This window comes from Ochotona princeps, chromosome 9 (assembly GCF_030435755.1).
Source record: "Ochotona princeps isolate mOchPri1 chromosome 9, mOchPri1.hap1, whole genome shotgun sequence".
Classification (NCBI taxonomy): Eukaryota; Metazoa; Chordata; class Mammalia; order Lagomorpha; family Ochotonidae; genus Ochotona; species Ochotona princeps.
In genome coordinates, this window is record NC_080840.1 from 32,404,030 (window position 1) to 32,428,902 (window position 24,873).

Consider the following 24,873-nt stretch of genomic DNA (forward strand, 5'->3'; position numbering starts at 1 on the left):
TATTTAACAGTTTCATTGGGAGTCCATCTTTGAAATACATCTTAGTAATTGGGAGTGCATCTTAAATACATATTTTTAAATAAACTTTAACACAGTTTTAAAATGTCACCTTTCTCTTGCAGATGCCTCTCAATAAGATGGGCTCCCTGTATGGGCACTGAGTCTTGTTCACCTACCCATGATCCCTTGTGGTACCTTTTCATTATTCTGACCTACTTTCTCCCCCACTTACTATGCATGTCGGATGAAGTCAGAATGAGGCTTATTTAATCTGTGCAAGCTCTCCTGTCGTTACACAATTCTCCTTTAGGGTAAATGTCAAATAGTTATTTCTGAAACTGATTGAAGGACACTTCTTGGCACAGATAGAAACTGATGTAGCTCATTCCCAATTGGTTTTGTTTAGATTTGACGGTTCACACCCTCTCGTACCATCTAGTTCTTTCTGAAACAGCACCCTTAGTGATGGTGAAGACAGTGGGATAGTGTCTTGTTGATTTGTCATCTCTTATTAAATTGTGGCCCCTTGCTACCAGGGACTGTGTGTGAGACTGAATTTCTGCTTCCTCGCCTGCCGCACCCAACACCTCACCACCAAGAGTTTTTCCCTCAGCTCACAGAGTGATTTCAAGATCTTTATTGTCTTAAGGAATGAGTGAAGTCAGGGCACCTTTTCCTTGATGTCATTCGTGTTTTCTCTTCCAAAAGCTTCATTTGTTTCTTTCCTTTTGGAAATGACCACCGATTTGTCTGCTCTTGCTTTCTTCAACTCAGTTGCCCCCAGTGGTTCGTGGGTCACCCACCAGGAGCTCCTCCCAGATCTTCCTACAGCTCCCAGATTCCCACCTACCACATCCAAGGGTAACCCAGCTTCCGTTAGTCTCTATATGATGAAAAGATGGTGCGATACCAAAGAGTTCATTCATTGTATTGCTGAATTCCTAAAGGGTATGATCAGTCCTCCACAGAGTTTTCGAATATCTACATGGACATGTTGATGACAAAGAACTGCTGGAAGCTCAACAAATCAGATGCTTTGAAGCCAGTATTTCAAGGTAAAGTTCCCATAGCCAGTTAAGGTCCATTCTTGTACCTTTTCACTGTCCACATTGGAATGAATGCAGGTTAAGAGCTGCCACTTTGTTGATTTTAAACTTGAAAATGGTCTCCGGGGAAGTTGAAGTTGGAGATGCTACTCCAGACAACACTTCCAATGGAAGGTTCTAATAGCCAGTGAACTCCCCAGCTAAGATTTTAATAGCTTAGTGGACTGTCCACTGAGCACAAAGGTCTTTCAAAGGTCACACTGTTTCCCAATACTACTTTATCCATCTCCCCTCCCTGATATTCCTCCCAAGTGAGGTCTTGTCTGATTAAAGCACACTCAGAGATGAGCATCCCAGAAGCACATGGTCTTGCTTTTTAAAGATGTATATATATTTTATTTGAAAAGCAGAACATCAAAAACAGAAGTTGAAGAGGAAAAAACAGAGAGCTCTTCCATCTGCTGGTTTTCTTCTAAGATGGTCAGCACAGCCATCTGGCTGGACTGGCTAGGCCAAGCCAAGGCCCCAGGAGCCTGGAGTTCCATTCTTGTCTCCTGCATGGTTGGCAGGAATCCAAGCACTTGGGCCACCTGTTGCTACATGACAGGCACATTTGCTGGGGGATGGGTGGGAAGCAGAGCAGCCAGGACTTGAACCAGAGCTCTGACAGAGGAGAAACTTCTTTGCAAGTTGAAGCTTAGCTCACAGCACCATAGTCTCATTATTCAAACTATGCTGATAGAAGTTTCCTCAGTTCACATGTTGTGAGGGATACCAGACTTACTTCTAATGCATTTAGCCCAACCAAGAGTCCTCTGGCTCATTTGTTCTGTCACTGAGGGATGGCCTTCTACCACTGAGTCTGTGGGTCACACCCACACTGCCGGTCACACCACACTTCCCATGGCCTGGGGTGTCTGAAGTGGTGTTCCTCCTTCAGTTTCCTGCACACATGAATCTCCCCCAACTCACTTCCCTTATGTGAGCCTGCCATCAGCATCCCAGCTCTGTCCTTCCTCCTCTTCTGTCTAGACAGCTTCAAATGCTACTCTCAGAAGTCATCTGCCCTGCACCCAACTGCTGGGCTGTCAGTAATCCTCCTGGCCAGAGTTCTGTGCTCAGTCCCACTGAACTTCTAGACTGACCATCCAATGCTAAGGTCAAGCTCGGTTCTGGCAAGAAAAGGACCAAGGCATGACTCCTGCTCTCCAAAAGGAGAAGTTCATTGCTTCCCATCTTCATTAATAAACTTTACATTCTGCCAGTTCTTGGGTCTCAGGGACAGAACATTTCCTGGGAAGTAATGCATTTCTCAGGGATGAGTATTATGCCACGTGATCCCACTATTAGAGCAGGCAAAGATGTTCATGTGAATGTCTGCCTCGCCAACAGGTGGCCTCAATGGATATTGTCTACTGAGGGAGAGATCTGAGAGCAGGGACTATGCTGTTGCTTTGGGGGGAAAAAATAGAACATGGATCTAGAGCAGTGAAGCCACTCAGTGGTTACCCCTTATTTCATTCCAGCAGGATTATCCAGTTACCTTAACTAGTAGCTGATAAATAAAAGGTTCACCACCAGGAACACAAGGGCAGAGTTGGCAGTTGTCCCAAGGAATTCTAGAAGATAAAAAAGAAGCCATGGGACCTGGCATGGTGGTTCGACAGGCTAACCTTTCACCTGCAAGTGCCAGCATTCTACATGGGTGTAAGTTCTGTCCTGGCTATTCCACTTCTGATCCAGCTCCCTGCTCATGACCTGGGAAAGTAGCAGAGGATGGCACAGGTTCCAGGGCCCCTGCACCCAGGTGGGAGACCTAGAAGAGGCTCCTGGCTTCAGACTAGCTCAGTTCTGGCTGTTGTGGTCATTTGAAGAATGAACCAGCAGATGGAAGATTTCTCTCTCTGTCTTTCCTTCGCTCTCTGTAAATCTGCCTTTCCAATAAAAATAAATAAATCCTTTTAAAAATGCCAAGGAAATGCGAATCTGTGACAGGTTGTGTTGCTTTGCTTTTCTCTCTCCATCCTCACCTCCTAGTCTCATTCCCTTGTTTGCTGCAGAAAAGGCATCTGTACCTCTTGAAGTGGGAGTTGGACATCCACAGTAGGGTCAGTGTTAGCAGAGAGACCCTAAATAGGCCATTTTCATCTTCACCTATCCACTGGTGACTTTCACTGAAGATACCGTCTTTCTGGTCAACCTTCTGTCACTCATATCCCCCCCTCCCAAATCATCTGTCCTTCTTGTTAACCTAACTTTGGGACTTTGTTTCGCTGCACTACTTCTTCCTGACTGTGAGTGACACAAAGCCTCCTTCTGGGAGCTTAGCCCTTGGTGGTACCATGCCTGAGACCTTCCCCATGGCCTCCCTCCAGCAACTGAGGAAGCATTTCCCCCTAGGCTGAGAATCAGCAGGAGAATGTTCATCTTTCTTGGACCAGATGTCACAGCAGTCACTTGGCAGGTGTCATCTCATTTCTCTCCACAGCCCAACAAGCACAAGGTCACATGCCTTGTGAGTTCTGCAAATGAGACTCAAACCCAAGGATCCAACCCCAGTACTGTCTTGTTGTCATGTGTTAGGCTTAACAATTCAGTGCGCAACCTTCAAAGCAGTGAGCCAGTGTCACGTATGGATAAGTTCAGATCTGGCAGAAATCACTTCTCCCTGAATCTCTTTGGAAGTGTCTATTTTTATAGGAAGTATTTCCCAAGGCCACCAAGAAATGAAATCAGTTGCCTTTACAAGAAACTCGGGGTGTGGGGGGGGAACAAATGGTTCTTGGTCAGGCTATTTGTTCTCCCTCTGGTCAACATCCTGGCAGGAAACTGCCTATGCTGCCTGCAGCAAGCACAAGCATCTTGAAGGAAGGCGTGCTCGCCTTGCCGGTAACTGACTTTCCTGTTTGGCTTTCTAAAATTTGCATAGATGTTTTTATAAGTGCCTTTAGGAAACTTTTTTTTCTTTGTCGTGTTTTGCTACTTTTCCGTGAGAGGAGAGACTTATGCTGGTGAGCAATCAGCTCGCAAGAACTATACCAGACTGGCTCAAGTTACCCGGATATAAACTTCAGAAGTGCAATTGAACCCCTCACCCATCCATGCAGACATACCCACTTCTCCCTGAGCCCTCACACTGGCCCTCACACATGGTCCTGTGCAACCTGGTCAGGTGTGGTTATGACTCACTTGTCAGTCTATTAGACTGGCAGCTCCTGCGAGGCAGGAACTGTGTGACTTCTTGGTTTATCCCAGGGCTTTCCTGGTGCCTGGCACATAGCAGCCACTCATAGGTACCCAGAGAATGAGCAAGCAATGATTGGTTGCAGAGTGTTAGCCCTGATCAGGTGCCTCCTTCGTGATTCTCCTGTACAGTCACACCTGTTTCTCACCCTTACAGGTCATGGTCCATTATTAAAAGTTGTCTCCTGTCTGGCATAGTAAGGCTCGCTCTTTGGTTCACCACAGGATGAAGTTTGGAGTCAGTTAATGGCCTTGAATTTTCCACCATCTTTTCTTGAAGAGGCAGGCATGGACTAGGGGAAGGAAGGATTCTGGGGAGTCAGCTAGGCCGTGGTTCAAATCCTGGTTTGACACTGAGCAGCTGTGAGACTCTGGCAAGTTGTTCAACAGCTCTGTGGACAGCCACACTTATTACACAGGTCAGCAAGGAGTCTATCAGAAATTTTCAGGGGAGGAGTTGACACCCAAGGAGTGCTTGGCTTAAGAGTCGGTATTTTCAGTGTAAGGATCCCTGGAAGGGGCTGTTACTGCACCAGCAACCCTGGCTGGCTGACTTTGTCTTCAAACTTCAGCCTGTGTAAGGCATCAGGCGCAGCTCTGTCCCCTGGGTGAAAAAAAAAAGCAGCCACAAACTCCTGCCCTGAACTCTCTTAACTCTGTGGCATGGTTCTTTTGTGATTCGTTTGTTTGGCGGTTGGTTAGTTGGGATAAGGGCAACTCTTGAACCCTTAGAGCAAAACCAGGGATCCGGAAACTAGGCTTCTCAGACTACATCTACCCTTCTGCAAATGTTTTTCATATGACCCATGAGGCAGCATTTTTTTTTTTTTGCATTTTTAGAGAGTTGAAAAAAAATGAAAAGAATATTATTTCACGACAGGTAGATTAGATGAAGTTCTCACTTCAGTGGCCATTTCAGAAGCTTTACTGGGACATAGCCATGACAATCCATTCACATGTCTTCAGCCACTTTGGTATTGCAGCGAGGAGTTGAGTAGTTCCCACAGAACATATAGACAGAGAGGCTTACACTAGTTCCTCTATGGCCTTTCACAGGAAAAGTTGGCCAACCCTGATACAGTACATAGCAGGAGAATCGTCATGCAAAATTACCCAACTAGTTCTCTTCCCTATTCCCTGTTTTCATCCCATCTGCAAATGTAGACTGATGTCAGAAAATTTTTTGGATTGACAAACTACAGATACTCCCTGGGAAGTTTACAAGGACGCGTCACTCCCACTTCCATCTTGTTTAATCATCCTTCAGTCCTGCACAAAAAAGGAAGGAAGGAGAAGGCAGAATTAGACAAGGGGTAGACAGCCAGAGAAAAGAGAGAGGCAATAAAAAAGATAAGCAACATGGCAAAGAAGTTTATTCCAAGCAAATATGTTCACAAAGAGCCAGGAAAAGGGACAGTTTAACAGAAGTTTGCAAATGCTACTGTTTAATTTCTGTGATTGACATAATCAGATCATTGCTTCCCCCAAAAAAGCTTACTAGCTTTGGCAACATGGCAACAAGCAAGTGTTTTTGGAGAAGTTTAGTATTCACTCAGTTTAGGAAGTGACCAGCTGACAGAGATGGACATGGAACTCTTGGCAATGTTTGGCTGTCTGGGTAAGCAGAGCTAAGCAGTTAGAACTCCTACAGGAAGAGTGACTGGCTCCATGAAGAAAGAAAGTAGCAATTTTAGCATGAAAATCATAATGTGGAAAAACTATAATAATCCACAAGGAAAATCCTTGGGGGGGGAGGGGAAGAACATTATTTTTAAAATAGAAATTTAAAACCCTAGAGCAAGCATTTGGCTCAACACTGGGGACACCTACGTCACATAGTAGGGTACTTGGGTTTGAGTCCTATCTCTACTGCAGCAACAGGTATTGTTCTTTCTTGAAAGTTTTATTTATTTATTTGAAAGGGAGTGAGAGAGAAATATCTTCCATCTACTGGTTCACTTCCCAAATGGCCACAACAGCCAAAGCGAGGCCAGGCTAGGGCCAGGAATCCAAAACTCTGTCCGGGTCCTGATCCAATATGGGATGCTGATATTACAAGTAGTAGCTTAACATGCTGTGCTCTGATGCTGGCTTCCCAGACTATGCTTTTAATTCCAAATTCCCGCTCATGCACACCCTAGGAGGCAGTGGATGATGACCCAAGTGCTTGGATTCTTACCCCCCAGCTAGGAAACCCGAACTCAGCTCTGGGCTCCTGGTTTTGGTCTGGTCCATTTGCTGCATTGCAGGAGTTAACAACAGGTGAAAGACCTCTCTGCTTTCTCTCTCTCTCTTCTCCTTTCCTCCTTCCCTCTATAATACATACATGCATTCAATACAGTACAAATACAGTAAAAATACTGCACTGTCCCTTGATTAATGTAAGCCTTATTTTACTGAAACCCCTAGTCATAACAGCAGACAGCAGAGAAAATGCCATAAAACTCCAGTATTTGGAGACCTCAAAACAAGACTCCTGTGCTCAGGAATAGTTAGATAAAAAATGCCTGAGTGAGCCTAGGAGAGCATTCTCTTTGTTAAGACAAAGACCAGAGATTAAGAGCACGAGAGGGAAAGTGTTCGCCAAAGTCAAGTCCCACTGAGCTTTGTTTCTTGGGATATGCCCTTGAAACACAGGAGAACTTTATTCTCAGGAGAATTCTGAAACGTGAAAAACAGAAAAAAATCTCATTTCTAAGATAAAGAAAAATCCCAAAGGCTAAACAACAAAGCAACACACACACAAAGATGTGCAGAACACCTGCAATCGCTATTCCAGTTCATTTAGCATTGTTGCTCCTGGCTCTCCTAGTCCACCGGTTCCACACTTCCCAGTTGGTGGAGGGAGAGGGAGGCTGGGGGGATGTACTCACAAGATTACACACAAACCGTGAAGTCAACAGAGCAAATCTGAAACAGTCACCCAGAGGAGCCTAAGGAGAGAAGGAGATTACATGGTGTGTGGTGCCCTGGGTGGGATTGTGGAATGGAAAAGGGATACTACGTAAGAACCGATGACATGGGTCCCGTCATAGTAACCTAGCAGCTGAAGTCTTCTCCTTGCACATGCTGGAATCCCATATGGGCACCAGTTCTAATCCCAGCAGCCCCACTTCCCATCCAGCTCCCTGCTTGTGGCCTGGGAAAGCAGCTGAGGATGGCCCAATGCCTTGGGACCCTGTACCCATGCGGGGGAGGCCTGGAAGAAACTCCTGGCTCCTGGCATCAGGTTGGCTCAGCTCTAGCTACTGCAGCCACTTGGGGAGTGAGCTGGCAGACTATAGATCTTTCTCTTTGTCTCTCCTTCTCTTTATATATCTGACTTTCCAATAAAAATAAGTAAGTCTTACAGAAAAAAAAAATTTTTTTGAGGGGGCCAAAATGGTGGTACAGGATGTCAAGCTGCTCCCTTGGCTGGCCTCTCCTATCAGGGTGATGGCACTGTGCTCGCACTCTAGCAACTGTTAGCAGGGGACTAATGCACCTAGGACAGCAGCAGAAGATGGCCCAAGCGCGTGGGGCCCTGCACCCACGTGGGAGACCTGGATGGAGTTTCAGGTTCCTGGCTTCCACCGGGCTAAACCCTGACTATTACAGCCACACAGGAAGTGAAACTGCAGATGCAAGATTCTCTCTCTCTCATGCTTTGCCTGTCAGATAAATAAATCTTTTTAAAAACAATTTCCAGAGAAATTGGATTATAACAAATCAAACATATTTATTTACTATTGAACTTCTCATTGCTCTTATTGTATTGCACACATAGCTACTACCCAAAACAGCTCTATTTAAAATGTAGCATTTCCCTGATTTACTTGATTATGAGACTTACATCATCAAATACTTGAATCCAGCCTCCCTGGAGACATTTTGAAAATCTGATTTATGTAATCTAAAATGAGGATGAGACTAGCTGAAAAAAAAGCCCTAGAGAAAGGGCCTGATCCAGTCAAGTTAAAAGAAATACAATGAAAGCAATCTAATGAGCTGTTACTGACTTCTAGCTGGTTGCTCCAGGGTATTCAATGGCGAGAAATTCTGTCCAACTAATTACTGCAAAAATGTTTCTTTGACGCCCAAAGCCTTCCATAAGAGCCTAATGGACTGTGGATATCTTGTTAAATGTAACTGGATGAGGAAACTATTAATACAAGGCTTGCTCGGCGTCTTCCGGTGCCAAACAAAAGGCATTTGTGTCTCACCCTTTTGAAAAGTTACACAAATTGGGGGTGGAGGGAATTGTGGACAATGAATATTTAGTTGAGATGAGTTCATGCAGAGATGAACAAATCCTTCTTATCCTTGGGAACAAAGACAATTCAGTTTGCAAATAGCTGCAGACAGCTCAATGCATCCTGGACAGCTGGAATATGGAGAACTTATGGATGAGAAACGGCATGTTTTATAGCTTTCGACATGCCACTCTTTCAAGCCTTAAACAAAAGAAAAAGAAATGTATTTTAATTTAATCAATTCGGGCAGTCGCCTCTTCTCAACTCAGATTACAATAATGGATTCAGACCGGGCAGGGTTTTCTTTCAGATTTGTTTCATACTATAACAGATGATAAGGGATATGTCTTGAATCTTCACAACATGGCTTTGTTATAGGACACATTAGTAGCATTTTTTTTTAATCAACCTTTGACTGCTTTTTGCACAGTCCTTGAAGAATTACAAAAATCTCACTTGGGATGTGTTTCAAGGGGCAGAAAGCTCATTGTTGGAGACACAGGACACCTGAGGGAGCAGAACAGAGGATTCAGCAGAAAGAACACGGGCTTTCGGAAGTTGATGGATGTGGGTTTGAATCTTGGCTCCAACCCTTTCAAGCGGAATAACTGTAGGACATCACTTATAGAAACTCAGGTTTCTCTGTCAGTGGAAGTTGGATAGTATCATCTCCTTGGCAAGGTTGCTGTAAGGAAAGAGATAAAGCTTGCAATGTACGCACCTAACAGTGTTGGGCACATCCAGTGGTCCTGGTGCTAATGGAGACTGGCTGTTCTCAGGACACAGTGATTGTAATAAGAAAATGGCATCACCAGTAATTTAGCAAGGGTGTATGCAATTGCTGGTGAAGCAACACAGAACTCCTGGAAGCTGGATTTATAGGCAATGGAGGAAGGAAATAATTTAAGTCAGCTCAAATGGAATGCTATATGGAAAGATAAATTTACTATTCACATTAGCAGAATTTTTTGGAAGGGAGGCAAGACTAATAAACTCAGCCTTTTGACAGTTACACTGTTTCTGCTTAAATGAAATTTGCAAGATGAACTACCCTGTAATCCTCAGATCCTAGTCTGCTAAAACCCAAGGCATTCCTAGACTCAAGCAAGTAAACCATTGGATCATCAAAAAGGATACAAGGAAACTGAACCAAAGAAATACTTCTTAGAGTGTATTCTGGCTATTACTTAGGAAAAAGGATTACAAAATTGTATAGTTTAAAAGATGTTGGGTTCAACAGAATTAAACCAATTTCTAGGCTTTTTCCTAAAATGATGCCTATACAACCATGCACCACATAAGAGCCAATGATAGATGGGGTATTGGACATTGGTCCCTGGTGATTACAGGGCCCGGTGACATTGTACAGGTCTTAATGTCATTACATTCTTTGATGTTTACATAATAATGAAATCATTATTTCTCAGAATGTACACTGTCATTCAGCAACTCACAAATGTACATGATCAAATTCAGACAGTAGAGAAGTGCACAAGATGAAAAGAAAATTTCTTCTCAATTCACCTTCTATCTTCCTGTTCTCCACAGCAAGTATTGTTACTAGATTGTTGTGTGGCTTTGCAGAATCACTGCACACCTAAGTAAGCACTTTAGCTCATCAAAATACTACATACATTCACAGTATATATACTTGTGCATCTTTTGTCGTTGACTTCATACACCTTAGGAAAATAAAAGTTCATTTAAATCAGCGATTCTCAACTGGGGATGATTAGTCTAGAGGCATTTTAGGTGTTTTATTTTTAATTATTTTCATTTACTTGCAAGGCAGGGTGACAGAGAAAGAAAGAGATCCAACAACTAGCTCATTCCCCAAACGCCTACAGAGAGCCAAGACTGGGCTGGTCCAAAACCAGGAAGCAGGAGTCAAGTGCTTCTTCCAGGTCTCCCACATGGGTGGCAGGGGCCCAAGCACTTGGGCTATCTTCTGCTGCCTTCCCAGGATGCATTAACAGGAAGCTGACTGGAAGCTGTTGCAGTCTGACATGCGATAGAGGTGTCCCAAACAGTGACCTAACTGCTGTACACTACACCTGTCACTACAGGTACTTTAAATTGCCATACCTGGGAGAGTAGCAATAAGGATGCTACTGGCAAAGGGTGAGCTGACTCTAGGGATACTGTTAAAATGCTACATACACAAGGCATTCTCCCACAACAACAATAACAATGCAACCATTGAAATATCCTCAATTAGATGGAGGCCATTTTTAATGACCACATATATTCCATTATATGGATATTATGATTGATCATGTCATCAGTACAATATTCGTTGTCAAGGATCATTTAAAATCTTTTACTAGAAAAGCAGCCTGAAAGGAAATTTTACAAATTCTATGAGTAGAATATCTGTGCATTTTTTATCTTTCATAAATGTTGTTAGTTATCCTTCAAAGGCAATATAGCAACTTATACTGCCTTCAGCGATGTAAACAAATTCCCAGGCCTCCTATCGTACTCTACTATAAGACACACTTTAAAAAAAAAATGGCAGTCTAATTGATTTAAACAGTATTGCTTACATTTGCACTTACTTATTACAGGTGCTACTAAATGACTAACGTGTAGCTGAAGAAATGAAAATCAAGAACCTTCTTGCAGAAAATAATGCTACTGTATGATCTATGAGTCATTGAATCATTTAATCAGAAGAAAGTGTTTTGAAGAGCTCAAACTAACAAAAAAAATCAAAATCTATGAGGCATAGTTTCCACTGATCTTTGCTGGTGAGATATGTCTCCTGGCAACAAATAGATGGGGTTTGTTTTTTAACCCAGTGTACTAATCTATGACGTTTGATTGAGCTTAAGCCATTTACATTCAGAGTTTAATATGTATGTATGGGTGGTACTTTGGTCCTGTCATTTTAGGAATGAATTGTTCATTGGTTTAGTTTTCTGTTGTCATTTTACTGGGATGTTCTTCACATTTGCTTTGGTTTTGGTGGGCACTATTCCTCTTCTCTATCAAGAGAACATCTTGAAGTATCATTTGTAGGGCAGGTTTGGAAAAGGCAAAATCTTTTAACTTTTCTTTACTGTGGAACAATTTTATCATTTTCAAAGACAAAAGAAAGCTTTGCTGGATATGTTATCCTAGGCCGACAATTTTTTTCTTTCAGACTGTGGAATATGTCACTCCATTCTCTTCTGGCCTGTAGAGTTTCCCGTGAGAGATCGCCTGTGAGTTTACTTGGCATCCCTTTATGTGTCAGTTGATTTTTGCATGTACATATTTAAGGATCTTTTTCTTATGTTCAATTGAAGAGAACTTGATGATCATGTGTGGTGGTGAAGATCACTTTTGGTCAAGCCTATTGGGAGTTCTGTGCCCCTCCTGGATCTTGTTTCCCAATTCTTTCTCTAGATGAGGGAAATTTTCTCTTATTATTTCATTAAATATATTTGTAAAACCAGATTCTCTTTCTGCACCTTCTGGGACTCCCATAATTCTTACATATGGCCTCTTAATAGTGTCTTTCCATTCTTGAATACTTTTTTTGCCTGATCCAGCTCTACTTCCAGCTTTTTGTTAGCTTCCCCCTGGTGACAGGAAATATCTTAGAATTCTGAGATTCTTTTTTCTGCTTGCTTCATTCTATTTTGGAGACTCTCCACTGCACTTTTAACTTGCTGTACTGTGTTCTTAATTTCTGATATATGAGCCTTGATTTGCTTTATTGCTGCTATTTCTTATGTAAGATATTTGTTAAATTCTTCGAACTTTTGTATAGCTTCTCATTGTTGATCAGAAGCTTTATAATGAGTTTTCTGAATTCTGTATCCCCCATTTTCTCGATGTCTTCCTCAGTTAACTCTGATGCTGGCATAGGCTTTTGCTCCTTTGCAAGGGAGTCTTCAGTAATATGCATTTTGCTTTTGTGTCTTCCTTTGCTCTTGGTCATTGTACTGGGGCAGGCTTCTAAGCTGTGTCACCCACAGCTCTATAGTTTGCTTTTACTTATTTCAATTGGCATACAGCTCTTTGTTTGCAGCCAATTATGTCACTCCCTCCAGCAAGTTCCAGGTCTGGGTTTTTATGTTAGTTTTCCACAAAGAACTCCATATCCCCAACTCCTGACTCACCAGTCTCCACCTCCTGTGATACCATGCTAAGGCTGCACTGTTGTCTGTACGATCTTTCTCCCACTTCCGGTTGGAGTAGGTCCCAGGATTAGAGAGATAGCAGGTGTCCTATATAGCTAGGTTGTTGGTGGTGTTGATCATGCTAGAACCTGTTGTCTGTTAGGTCTGGGTGCCACATGGACCTATGTTGACCCATACAATGCCACAGTCGGTATTATTTTCCTGTGGAACCAGTGCAATCCACGGAACTCAGTGAGTTCTCACAAGCTTAGCATATGCGCAGCTCACTGTTATTCTGCAGTCCTTAACCTTTGGCACAGTGTACAAAATGGTGCCTGATGTACCACTACTAGAGTTCTTGATCTGCTGGCCGTCAGGTCTGAGGGCTACCTGGACCTGTCTTGGGTGGAACCTGTAGAATGCCACATTGATCTGTAGAATGCCACATTGATGCAGTTCACTGAGTCAGAAATGAGTTCTCGCCCAGCTCAGCGTATGCTCAGTCCTTTCCCTTGCCCTTGCCTTCTCAAACAAAATGGCACCCAATTTGGCTCTAGGGGACTGACTGGGCTGTGAAATCCACCCTGTTCTCGCACTGCCCATCTGGGATCTGCTGCTCTGTCTCTGCTCCTGGTCAAATCAAACAAGCCAGCAGGACAGACAGTTCTTTGTCTGGGTTCACCTTCGGAGCTCCCAGTGAAACTCCCTTCCCACCTTGTTACTGGTGGAGTTCTGGCTGCTGGTGGAGTTCAGATTGCCGTTAGCTGAATGCTGCTGGATTATCAGTCACTGCAACACTACACGGTTGTGTCCGTGGCTTTTCTGTGTCTGTCAGTCTCCAGGTTCCCCTCTGCTGTTGTTCTGTTCTCTTCTATCTCCTGGAATGTGACCTCTCTGCTTCATCGTGATTAAATGTTGGATGTGCTCTCTTCTAATTCACCCTAGCCTCCATCTCCTTGCCTGCCTCACAGTGCAATCACATCTCTGTACCTGCCCACCTGCATGGCCAGCCTCCCTCAGACGCTGCCCAGTCCTGTAACCTCCAAACTGAATTAAGCCTTTTCTTTTTCCACAGACGTTCCTCTCAGATATCGTGGTGAAAGTCTTGAGAAGTGGACGAACACTCCAACATACCTCCCCAAAGCCATCATTGGATTATATTTCCATCCTCTCTCTCTTTTTTCGTTTTATATAAATTTTATTTTTCTTGATGTTTACAAAGTTGATTAGGGTCTTCTTCCTGTGTCTCAGGGAGGGGGGCGTGAGAGGGAAACCACACCCAGATTTACAACTGCCTCAGTACCCAGGGATGGAGAATGGCCACCCGATGTCATCCTAGGGTCCCCAATGTGGAACATGCTCCAAGGGTTCTGTTCGAGCAGTTTTGATAGTTCTGAAATGCTGTCAATTTTGCCTCTACAAGGATGAGGAAATCCTTCCAAGGTCCATTGGCTGACATGGTTGACTTCAGAATCTATTTGCCCAGATATTTGCTGTCAAAGCTTGGCTGGGGTAGTTGATTGATTTGTTCTGTCGTCCTTCCTCTGCACTAGTACCAGATTTCCTCTGCAGGTCCCAACAGTCTGCCATATCTTCCATGTGCATCTGGGTATCCATCCACTGCTCCATCATAGCCACTAGGAAGGCCCATTTCTGACACATGTACTCCATGGTCAGACCACAGATCGTGCAATTCTCCCCATGGTTGAAATCCTGAGTCCAGTGATTCAATTGGAGGGATCCCCAAAGAAACTTCATCTGAAATGATTTAATATGTGACTTTAGCTTTGAAATAGCTGCATGAGTTTGGGAAGCAAATTATACTGAATCCATAATAATTGCTAATGGGAATGTAAAAAGATATGGTCAGATCCTTCTGTGGTTCATAAGCATGATGATTGGGTTGACACACAATTGTGTGACATGTGCTGCCCTCTGAACCTTGTTACAATGTCGGCACTTTACTTTTCTGATGTAACAAAACAAACAAACAAACAAAAAACCAAAAACAAGAGATATAGTTACTAGAGTCAGGTCTTCAAGTTTCTTGGGGAGGGGCAGGGAGCAATGAAGATGTTTTAAAAATTAGCAATTATGGGGGCAGAACTTTGCAGACACTAAATACCGCTGATGATACACCTTGGAGGGGTGAATTTTATTGTGTGAATTATATAAAAAATGCCATATGAAAACAGAATTCAAAGTATTACATACAGTGGATCTGCATCTGGTTTATCAAGTAAAACCAAGTCCTTTTATTTAAAATGAGTTTTTTATGTTTACTGAGTACTTTTTAAAGGGTATATTTTTCCTAAGCATTTTATGTACTGTTTTATCTTTACAAAAATACCATAAGGTAAGCATTGCTTTCCCCACAGATTAAAGAAAAAGCATGATTTGTCCATGATCACATAAGTGGCAGTTATACTTGGGCCCTCTTACTACAGAGCATCTCTCTCTCTTTTAAAAATTTATTTATTTTCATTGGAAAGGCAGATTTATTGATAGAGAGACAGAGAAAAAGATCTTCCATCCACTGGTTCACTCTCTAAATGGCCACAGTGGCTGGAGCTGGGCTGATTTGAAGTCAGGAGCTAGGAGCTGCTGAGTCTCTCATGTGGGTACAGGGTCAAGGCTTTGAGCCATTCTCTATTGCTTTCCCAGGTCACAAGCAGGGAGCTGGATGGGAAGTGGAGCAGCTGGGACAGCAACTGGCACCATATGTGATCCCATTGCTTGCAAGGTGGAGGATTTGCCAATTAAGCCATTGTGCTGGACCCAAGAGCTTGTACCTCCTAAGCACTCACTGCTTTTTCTATTAACTACCATACTGCACACACTGAGTCCTTGAAAATAGAAAACATCCTGGGACATTACCTGGAAACACAATGAAAATACTACTGGATATTCCAAGCACAGAACTATGGTGAAAAATACATTTGGTTTTCACTCTAAGAGCTTATATATTTTAATCATTCTAAGCAGTTTTGTGAAGGAGAGTCAGCCTGCAGTGGAAACCTTCTACGCCAAAATATCTGAAGTGTGAAGCAGAGCAAGGTAGCGTAGACCAACACCTCTTCCCACTCAAGTCCCTTAGACATTTGTTAGTCTGTGGTATGCCCTTTTAAAATGTTATCAGTAAGAAAAACAACGCAATCAGAGAAGGCGAGATAACACATATCCCACAAACATTGCCCTTATGTAGTAGATTTGATAGCAAGATGCAATAATTAGATCTTCCACATCAACTTGGACATGATGTTGCTCTTAGAATTCCTGTATGATTGAAAAAAAAAAATGAATCTTGTTGTTTTGTTCCATGAAGCTAATCCAAAGAGGAAAACTGAAGTGCATGAGATTAGGAAAGATTTGCAAAAGCATTGTTTTATCTTCACAAGATAAAAGCAAGAGCTCCCTGTGCCAAGGTATAAAAGAGGATCTGGTGGTCACAGTTCATGCTTTATAATAAGGGTGATATTTCCTTGCCCTTTCAAGCTACAGAGTCTTGCTTAACCAACATTCAAATATCTTATGTGTTGTGCCCTATTAGCTGCATCAAGTACCATCTTTTCACAAAATGATGCGATGTTTACTCTAAGATGTTCTCCCATACAAGGATGTATTCTCTCCCCACACCGCGCCTCACCCCCCACCCCCCCAGCAAGGTTTTTCACTGGATGCCAGGCCAGGGAAGTGGAATGAAAAACTACACCCAAGGAACCAGGCTGATTGGCTTGAAGGTATGCCTGAACTAGAATTCCAACCGCAAACAGCATTCTTCACCAGCAGAGTCTTGCATGAGGTGCAACCTGTAAGTTTCCTTCAGAGATGTAGAAAGGAAGAACAGGTAGCAGCCAGTCCTCGGTCACTGCTTCCCTCTGAGTCTCCAGCACAGCGTCTGGCCTCTTCTCCACCATGCTGTCCTTCTAACATCTGTTCTGCACGTGCCCTCTCCGAGTTTCCATCCATGCCACCCACATCCCTGGCCGTACTTTGCTCTTTCTGCAGAAGCCCGTCTCCTCATCGTCAACACAGCATACATGTCCCAAACTTAGCCTTCATAATTCTCCACTGACCACATTTCATCCCGGGAAATGTTCTGTAACTGTTTTTTACTCTTGTGCTAACTAACTCATATCCACTTATTCAGAAGAAAAACTATGTGCCCAGCAGTCATCTGCTGGTTCACTCCCTAAATGGTCACAATAGTTGGAGCTGAGCCAAACCGAAGCCAGGAGCTAGGAGTTTCTTCTGGGTCTCCCACATAGGAACAGGGGCCCAAGGCTTTGGGCCATCCTTTGCTACTTTCCTAAGCCACACGCAGGAAGCTGGACGGGAAGTGGAGCAGCAGGTACATGAATCACAGTGCCCATATGGGATCCCGCACTTGGGGTGGGGGATTAGCCAATTGAGCCATCATGCCTGGCCCAACCTGGTTGGTTTTCAACTCATTCTCCTGCCTCCTCATCTCTTTCACCAACACAGATAGTCCTCATCTGTGAGCTAGAAATACCTGTCCTTGCCTCTGGAAGCTTCTTGTGAGGATGACATAAGGGACTATGCGAGAGCTCTTTGAAAACTTAGAACTTTCTTCTGTCCTTCTCAGGTTTATGGGAATGTTTTCAATACAGCACACAGAGGAGTCCAGCCTGGTGATCAGGACACCTGCATCCCACTTCTGAATGTTGGCTCTCACTCCTGATTCCAACTTCCTGTTCCAGAAGACCCTAGGAGGCAGCAATGTTGACTCAAGTAGTTGATTTCCTGTTGTCCTCTGCACCTGGAGACCTGGAGTTGCATTCTCTGCTCCTGGCTCCTGGTTGTTGCAAGTATTTGGGGAACTGAATCTTTCTCTCCTTCTTAACCTCCCTCACCTTCTCCCTGTCCCTTGTACTCTCTCCTCAGATAAATATTTAAAAACATTTTAAAAGCCCACAGAGCCTTCCAATGCTCCCTTAACTGGCTAGTCCTTCTGTTTCCTCTCTCTCTCCATAATCCTCCCTAAGTAGTTTCTTTCCAAATTCTGGCAGTTCTCTTTTGCAATGTCTTGCCCATGTCCTGCTTGCTTTATGGAGAGGTATGGCAATCCAGCATGAACATCCATCACTGGAAAATTAATATCAAAAATATTATAGAATTTAAAATTTTCTGAGTTCAGTCATCATAGCACAAGTAGAAAATTCCATGCCATGTAATAAATGTTTGCTGCTCAATTTTTAAAAAAAACTCTATGAAATTCAGACTATGTACATAGGGTGTCTATGAAACATAAATAAATTTCCTATTTAGACTTGGGTCCAGTCCCCAAACTATCTCATTATGTATGCAAAAATTCCAAACTCTGAAATTCTTGGGGGCTATTTCGGGGGGGCGGGGACAGGACAGGCATATGGTTAAGCCACTATGTGCAATGCCATTTCATGCCCCAACTTCCCACTTCCAATCCAGCTTCCCACTTCCAATCCAGCTTCCCGCTAATGTGCCTGGGAAAACAACAAAAGATCCCGCATGGGAGACCCATATGAAGCTCAGGGCTTTGACCTGGCTTACCCCTTGCCATTGTAGCCATTTAGGGAGTAAACCAGCAGAAGGAAGGTATCTCTCTCTCTGTCTCTCTCTCTCTCTCTTGCTTTTGCCTTTCCTTTTCTGTAAATAGTTCTGATTCTAAGCATTTCAGATAAGGGATACCCAATCTATAGCTCAGTGTCTTTTTTTTTTAAAGATTTATTTATATTTTTATTACAAAGTCAGATATACAGAGAGAGGGAGAGACAGAGAGGAAAATCTTCCGTCCGATGATTCACTCCCAAGTGAGTGCAACGGCTGGTGCTGTGCTGATCTGAAGCCAGGAGCCAGGAACTTCCTCCAGGTCTCTCACACAGGTGCAGGGTCCCAAGGCTTTGGGCCATCCTGGACTGCTTTCCCAGGCCACAAGCAGGGAGCAGGATGGGAAGTGGAGCTGCCGGGATTAGAACCAGCATCCATATGGGATCCTGACGCGTTCAAGGCGAGGACTTTAGCCACTAGGCCACAGCTCTGGGCCCTCAGTGTCTATCTTAAAAAAATATTTATTTGATTTTATTTGAAAGGCAGATTTTACAGAGAGAAAGAGACAGAGAAGCCATCCATCTGCTGACTGACTCCCCAAATGGCCACAATGGCCAGAGCTGCTTCTGAATCTCCCATATAGGTGCAGGAGCCTAGCATTGCGCCATCTTCAGCTTTTTCCCAGGCTGTATATAGGGAACTGGATCAGTGCCCCTCTGGGATGCTGGCACTGCTTGGTGAGAATTAGTGTTCTAGGCCACTGCACCATCACCTTTCTGTATCTGTCTAGGCTTTTCTAGTTGATCAAAGGGGCATGCAAGTTTTGATTTTGATTTAATTATGCAATAGCTTTTAGCTTTTTATAGAACATTTTTTTAAGTAACCAATTTCTGCTAAGCACTCTTTTTTACTTGGCCTTAGGAGGTTTGAGTTTGTTATTCTCATTTGGTAGTTAAAAAAAAATTATATAACAGGCTTTTCTCAGCTCAACAAACTGGAGATGACACAGCTTCCCAAAAAGTACGAACAGTGCAGGTCCACCCATTTTGCCAACTCAATGCAGTCCAAAGTCTGTTCGGGCGGGGTGGTTTATGTCACTCAAAGTACGTAGGGACTTTGTACCTCCCTTCACAACTGGTGCCCGGCTGTGTCTCCCATGCCTCGCCTCTGCAGCCCCTGCCCACTGAGACCAGCCCCAGCAGAGCATTTCTGTGCCATATACAACCTGGTCATTTTCTCTTGTTGTTCTTGGTTATCCCCACTGCCACAACCCCCCCACACACACACACCGTCTGCTCTAGTGAAAAGCAATGTGCCTGCAGTTCCACCCAAGGACTGTGTGACCCAGGTTGCCCTTGAGGAATACATAATAGTTTGGCACAAGCATTTGAATCTGTCTTTTTTTATGCCATGCCTTATTTCAACTCTCTTGTGATGCCTAAAGGTGAATCATGTGACTTTCCATCTCTTTTTTATTACTAAATAATGTGTCTTCCAGGTGATGTCATTGCCACTCACTCCTATTGTCCCACCAAGTCTGCAGGGAGCCAGACCATTCTCTATAAGAAGGTCACACCTTACAGTCCTATCTGAACTGGGGTAGGGTTTCTTCTCACGACCATGTCATTTGGTCCCGTGCACCCGGCTTCATTTTACTTGAAGGGGGAAGGTTGTCCTGCTTAGTCAAGTCTGTGACTCTGTCATCTACTGCTTCTTCCATCCTTCCAGCTGTCTTCCTCTATTCCCCACCCCCAGAGGATCTTCCCAAGGTCAGTGACCAAATTGAGCCTCTTGAATTTCATGCCTTCCCCTTCCCCTTTGAGAGTCTCATTAATATTGCACTTTGTCCAAACTCATAACAAAATTATGGGGTAGTGGTGAGGAGAAACAAGTCACTACCCACCAATTCCTTTTCCTGCAGGCATTTTTCTCAGAAGGCTGTCTTTGTTGAATTAACTAAAGGGGCCTCTCTGTGATGCATATTCTTAGACTATTAGCTCTGCTTTTTATGTGAAATGGCAGCCATCATTGCCCAAAGGTCCACAGCAACAGGAATAGGTAATTTATTAGCCAGCAACAAAAAGGGCTTACAGGAAGAGAAGATGAACAATCAAGGATAAGAATGGCCAGTGGAGCCATTGCCCCCACTTTCAAGACTCATATGAGTTGGAACAATCGCAGGGGTGGAACTGGGACATTTACAGGGTGAGTCGCCTTCCACGCTAATTCACACAGATGTTTATGCCCTAGTTATCATTTGAAACACTTTCTGATTGGGGGAGTTTTGAAGTCTGTGGCCTGGCTTTTTGGTTTACCTTTTCAATCGGGCCTACAGCTTCACAGCTTCACAGCAATTCCATCTCATTCTGGGCAGAAATGGACTTTCTGGGACTACTCCTAAGTAAGAACCAGGAGCAATGGAATGACATTTCTTCTATTCCCTTCCGTTCTCTTCCTCCAACCCCTTCCCACAGAGCCCTCAGCCCCTACCTGCTTGCTGACCTGGAATTCTATCACTTCCTTACCTTCAGGAACAATCAAATGGGTTTTGTATTAAATGGAAACAAAAATATCATGAATAGAGGGTCACAGTAAATCTCATCCGTTTTATCAATGTTGATTAAAAATCAGTTGCTCATATCTCTGAGTTCTATAGGAAAAGCTTGGGGAAAGGAAAGAAAGCATACAGAGGTCTGAGATATTGAGGGGACTGCAGGAGTCATAGATGTATCTAGAGTGCAGACGCCTACATCACAGTCTCACCAGAGCAGCCCCTAGAGATACCTATCTCTAGTTTTATCAACTCCTCTGCACCATGTGGTATCTAAGAGACAAACAGCTCACTGCCCCCCTTACTATCTCAAAAATGGAAGGAAGAAAGAGTAAATGAATCCCAAGTAGGAAGCCACACAAAAACAGATGGAATCAATTGGGGTGCATTGTCTGATGATAAGAAGGAGGAAGATAGCTCAGCTCAGTAACAGAAAGACTGTTCACCCTGCCTCTGCCTGTTTGTCCCATCCAGGCCCTCAGTGGATTGGCTCATGCCCACTTTCGTTGGTGAGAGTGATGTTCTTTCTCAATCCACTCATTCAAATACTAACCTCTCCCAGGACACTCTCACAGGCACACTTAGAATTAATATTTTACCAGCCATCTAGGCATTCCTTAGCCTAATCAAGTTGACACATGAAATTTATCATCACAGCTTCAGTCTGCTTTTTTAAGGTCCTTTGCAGCTGCAGTGCTCCTTGGATGTGAGCTCTTTGGTTACAGATATTTCTTTTTATTTATTTATTTATTTTTAAAAATTTTATTGTATTGTTGTTGACAATCTTTACATAGTTAATTGCGGTAAAAAAAAAAAAGAAAAAAAAAGGTTCAGGGGGTATAGGGAAGTGGGTAATACTACAGATATTTCATCCAGGCCGCGTTCACAGTTAGGGCAGCCAGAGCTCTCTTGGGAGATCTGCCATCTACCCTTTGTGCTGCTTCCACTCATCTGATTACCCTGCATACCTTGGATATGACTCTCCCATAGAACCTCACACTCAGCTGCTTGTCAACAGCGTCAAGGTTAAGAGCCCAGAGTCTGGAGACAGAATGTCTGAGTTCAAATGCTGGCTCTAGCCTTTATTTGTTATGTGACCTTGCATATGTTATTCAACCTCTCAATTTCCTAATTTTAAAAGAGAGGTGATCATAGTAACAACACCATCTCATAAGAGGGTCTAATAGGGTGTGATTGGTGAGAATGATTTCTAACCTGCAACAATTAGCATGGGTTCTGGTGGGCAGGAGACCCTGCCTGTGCTCCATCTTCCAGGGAGGAGCCTGCTGCAGTTGTTGAGTTAGTTTTTTTTTTTTTTTTTTTTTTAATTTAAAGTTAGCAGTTTAAGTATTCAAGCAAGATTTTACAGAACTTTGTGCATTCTAAGGCAATCAAAACAGTCTTATAACTCTAGAAAGCCATATTGTAACAATTGAAGAGTAGAACAGTCTTAGGTGGGTAAACAAAGAAATCCCCAGTAACTTAGCAGTGAGGAATGACTGAACTCTACATCCTACCTAGTGAGGACTGGGAAAAGCCAGATTGCGAGCCTGCCCAGTAAGGCACAGGCTGAGCAATTATAGGCCAGCTGACTTCTTCCTGTCTGTATATTATTCTCTCTCAGTCAGTCTGAGCTAATTTTAGGGTTCCTGAGCGACCCTGATGGTCAGTGTAAGAGAGGATGAGGAGCCAAAGCTGGAAAAGGACCAGAGAAAGATCCTCTCCTGAGTCCAGAGGGAAATTTATAAATCATTTATCTCTGAGGACCACCTGGGGTTCCTGGCCATTGTTCTGATTTTACCATGAGGAGGACTCTGGGTTTCTTCAATCCTGTCTGGGAAATCTGATAGGAAATGACTGACCTCAGAGTTCTCGGCCTATGAGGGCATTCAAATTCCTTGTAATCTCCTTGGCAGTCAGGATATGGTCCTTGGTGCTCATACTGACAATCTTTGATGATGTGTCCACTGCCTGTGTGTCAGAAGCACTTGGGAGGTCTCTTGGGACTAGGATACAGGCCTGGTCTTATCCTCCTGCTCTGCTTTGGGATCCCCTCCTGCTCTGTGCATATCACCTCCTGTTAAGAGGCTGTGTTGACTTGGTTTTGAAACTGGATAGAAAAGGACTTAGGAGAAGATATTTCAATTGAGGCAAGGGGTGTGGGATGTCATTCGCAGAGTAAAGTCTGAGTCCTAGAAGGCTCAGCTCAATGTAAGTTACTGAGCTTGGCAGACTTGGACTATAAAATATAAGCAATGAGATCAGTTTTGGAATTTACTCATTCTGGTTTGTAAACAGAATATATTTCACCTTGTTTTCAGAAAGTAATGATAATTGATGGTTTCCCAAGATTTGTATTTTTCTGATGGTATCTGTAACTGACATTAGAGTAATGCTTCTTTTTCCAATAAATGATTTCCTGAGATTTACAGAAGCCTGAGAAATAGATAGAGCAGATAGCATCTGCTCCACTAAAAGAGCAGTCACCGTCTTGCTTCACTGAGGACTATCCAGTGCCTGGAAATTTGGCAATTCTCAGGAAACTCACACATGTTTATTAATGAAGCAGTAGGCAAGAGGGTCACTCAGATTTTCTCGTTTTCCTGTTGTCTAATTGTAAATTATAGAGCTTTTAACGTCTAACCTTAATAACTTATACTAACTGGGTCTGTAGAAATTGCTGTTGTCACAAAGAATATTTTGCTTCATTTATTTTAAATCGCTAAGATAGCTGACTTCTATAATTCACAGAGCAAAGCAGGACTAGAGGCATACCAAACACAGAGACAACGTAGAAGATACAGCGATGTCCCTCTCACACAAAGCTGTAACATGGTAAACAGGTCATATCGCCTAATTGGAAATAACCATGATTGTTTGACCATAAATTGGGATTCCACTTAACTTCGCAGACTACGTGGTGCAGAAGGAACGAGCTTTACTTCGGCAATTCACAAGTGTACTCTCAAAGGATATTCAGAATCTTTTGTTGTTCATTGTGCTCATACAGCCTTAACTTTAAAGGGAATGTTTGACAACAGTTAAAACTGATGCATTGAAATGTACATCTGAATATAGATATGGATTCACAGAATAAATACATGACAGCTGGGGCTTCTTTATTAGATTCTAGACAAGAATTTGCTTGCTGGTCACCTCGTTTGGTAAGAGTAAAAGAATTCTATCCATTCGTCACTAAATGCAATTTCTGTGAGGCTTTCTCATGCCTGACAACAAATCAGGAAGCACTCTAACAGAATGATGGAATTGCATTTTGGCAAAAGCTATGGGGACTACACAGATGGGAAATGAGAGAAAAGCCACATGGATAAGAAAAACCATGAGTTTTCAGCACATAACAAAAATATAAAAGAAAACTCTCTCGGGGACCCCGTGGGGTCACTTGATTCAACAACAGTGATTTATTTTCCATTCAGCAAGGGTTCTAAACTTTGGGGCTAGAGGGAGTTTTATGACATATGGCTCTCAGCACCAGCTGTGACAGGGAAAAGGGGCTGTTGATAGAATAATTTTGACTCAGATAATGAGACCCTTAGCTGGATGAATCTAATGGCTTCACAGGAAATTTTAAGATGGAAGTCAGCCAACAAACCCATCTTCATTTGTTCTTTCCTTTTAGTTGGTCCAAACAGTAGACATTTATTTATTTCTCAAAAAAAATGTTTTTTAAAGAAATGTAATGGGATGATGTCACATAATAGCTAGCCTGTATTCCAAACCAGGCAAAAAGCTTTAAAATGGCCATCTTTCTTATTGATTTATGCCATTCTGTCATGGTCTTTGTTATTCCCACTCAGCATTATGTCAGGACCACTGAGGGGTAGGGGTCAGTAACTAGAGTCACTTGCTATGTGAGGGAAGAAGCATCCGGGTTTCTGTGGAAGATGGTCTGGCATGCCAGATGAGGAACATGCAATAGCAGGCCAAAGATGTTTTCTAATTTGCAGTAGGGTGTGTTCAGATCTGTACTTCCAGAAGTCACTCTGTTGACAACATGGAGGACAGATTGGAAACGAGAGGCAATAAACTTTGAAATACCACTTGGAACATTCTAGAAATAAGTTGAGAGGAGACATGCTGAGAACCTGAACTAGGACAGTGGTGGTAGGATTACAAAGAAGACA

General features: G+C 43.1%; 1 long non-coding RNA gene and 1 other non-coding gene across 2 annotated transcripts; both read left to right on the top strand.

The window, feature by feature from the left end:
• Positions 1-897: 897 nt before the first annotated feature.
• Positions 898-24,358, top strand: LOC131481137 (uncharacterized). The gene is made up of 3 exons (XR_009246064.1): positions 898-1,055; positions 16,292-16,432; positions 23,480-24,358. It is a non-coding gene; the product is annotated as an uncharacterized LOC131481137 (long non-coding RNA).
• On the top strand, positions 14,501-14,605 carry LOC118757563 (small nucleolar RNA U13). Its single transcript, XR_004995268.2, has one exon. It is a non-coding gene; the product is annotated as a small nucleolar RNA U13 (small nucleolar RNA).
• Positions 24,359-24,873: the final 515 nt, after the last annotated feature.